Below are 2,500 nucleotides of genomic sequence, written 5' to 3'. Positions count from 1 at the left end.
CCGGTCCCCCTCTTTACCTTCCTCGGTGTAACACTTTGAAAAATTTGCGGTCAAAGTTTTACACCGAGGAAGGTAAGAGAGGGGAAACTTCTAGTTTCGCCGACCGGTCCCCCTCTTTACCTTCCTCGGTGTAAGACTTTGAAAAACTGGCGGTCAAAGTTTTACACCGAGGAAGGTAAAGAGGGGAGTGGAGCGGAGACTCTAGATATTTGCCTTCTCCAAAGCCACATCCATGCTCCCCCTGTATCAGAGCTCCAGGGGCCAGGCTCATGGCCCAGCTTCTCCCCCTGTGATATTAAAGGCCCACACAGCACCTCCACAGGACCTCCACAGCCACACACACACACACACACATGCCTCTCTGCCCCTGTGTCAGAGCTCCAGCACCCAGGCAGATCACCCAGCCACTGGGCCTGTGACATTAAAGGGCCACACAGCACCTCCACAGCCACACACACATGCTTCTCTCCCCTGTATCAGAGCTCCAGGGGCCAGGCTCATGGCCCAGCTTCTCCCCCTGTGATATTAAAGGCCCACACAGCACCTCCACAGGACCTCCACAGCCACACACACACATGCCTCTCTCCCCTGTGTCAGAGCTCCAGGAGCCAGGCATATCACCCAGCCACTGGCCCTGTGACATTAAAGGGCCACACAGCACCTCCACAGGACCTCCACAGCCACACACACATGCCTCTCTCCCCCTGTGTCAGAGCTCCAGCACCCAGGCATATCACCCAGCCACTGGCCCTGTGACATTAAAGGGCCACACAGGACCTCCACAGCCACACACACATGCCTCTCTCCCCTGTATCAGAGCTCCAGGGGCCAGGCTCATGGCCCAGCTTCTCCCCCTGTGATATTAAAGGCCCACACAGCACCTCCACAGGACCTCCACAGCCACACACACATGCCTCTCTCCCCTGTATCAGAGCTCCAGGAGCCAGGCATATCACCCAGCCACTGGCCCTGTGATATTAAAGGGCCACACAGCACCTCCACAGGACCTCCACAGCCACACACACATGCTTCTCTCCCCTGTATCAGAGCTCCAGGGGCCAGGCTCATGGCCCAGCTTCTCCCCCTGTGATATTAAAGGCCCACACAGCACCTCCACAGGACCTCCACAGCCACACACACACATGCCTCTCTCCCCTGTATCAGAGCTCCAGGGGCCAGGCTCATGGCCCAGCTTCTCCCCCTGTGATATTAAAGGCCCACACAGCACCTCCACAGGACCTCCACAGCCACACACACATGCCTCTCTGCCCCTGTGTCAGAGCTCCAGCACCCAGGCATATCACCCAGCCACTGGCCCTGTGACATTAAAGGGCCACACAGCACCTCCACAGGACCTCCACAGCCACACACACATGCCTCTCTCCCCTGTATCAGAGCTCCAGGAGCCAGGCTCATGGCCCAGCTTCTCCCCCTGTGATATTAAAGGGCCACACAGCACCTCCACAGGACCTCCACAGCCACACACACATGCTTCTCTCCCCTGTATCAGAGCTCCAGGGGCCAGGCTCATGGCCCAGCTTCTCCCCCTGTGATATTAAAGGCCCACACAGCACCTCCACAGGACCTCCACAGCCACACACACACATGCCTCTCTCCCCTGTATCAGAGCTCCAGGGGCCAGGCTCATGGCCCAGCTTCTCCCCCTGTGATATTAAAGGCCCACACAGCACCTCCACAGGACCTCCACAGCCACACACACATGCCTCTCTGCCCCTGTGTCAGAGCTCCAGCACCCAGGCATATCACCCAGCCACTGGCCCTGTGACATTAAAGGGCCACACAGCACCTCCACAGGACCTCCACAGCCACACACACATGCCTCTCTCCCCTGTATCAGAGCTCCAGGAGCCAGGCTCATGGCCCAGCTTCTCCCCCTGTGATATTAAAGGCCCACACAGCACCTCCACAGGACCTCCACAGCCACACATCCATGCCTCTCTCCCCCTGTGTCAGAGCTCCAGGAGCCAGGCATATCACCCAGCCACTGGCCCTGTGATATTAAAGGGCCACACAGCACCTCCACAGGACCTCCACAGCCACACACACATGCTTCTCTCCCCTGTATCAGAGCTCCAGGGGCCAGGCTCATGGCCCAGCTTCTCCCCCTGTGATATTAAAGGCCCACACAGCACCTCCACAGGACCTCCACAGCCACACACACACACATGCCTCTCTCCCCTGTATCAGAGCTCCAGGGGCCAGGCTCACGGCCCAGCTTCTCCCCCTGTGATATTAAAGGCCCACACAGCACCTCCACAGGACCTCCACAGCCACACACACATGCTTCTCTCCCCTGTATCAGAGCTCCAGGGGCCAGGCTCATGGCCCAGCTTCTCCCCCTGTGATATTAAAGGCCCACACAGCACCTCCACAGGACCTCCACAGCCACACACACACATGCCTCTCTCCCCTGTATCAGAGCTCCAGGGGCCAGGCTCATGGCCCAGCTTCTCCCCCTGTGATATTAAAGGCCCACACA

The sequence above is a fragment of the Trachinotus anak genome, unplaced genomic scaffold (genome assembly GCF_046630095.1).
Source record: "Trachinotus anak isolate AG129_WGS33_773 ecotype Australia unplaced genomic scaffold, CSIRO_AGI_Tana_v1 ptg000119l, whole genome shotgun sequence".
Taxonomy (NCBI): domain Eukaryota; kingdom Metazoa; phylum Chordata; class Actinopteri; order Carangiformes; family Carangidae; genus Trachinotus; species Trachinotus anak.
This window is presented reverse-complemented; position numbering follows the sequence as displayed.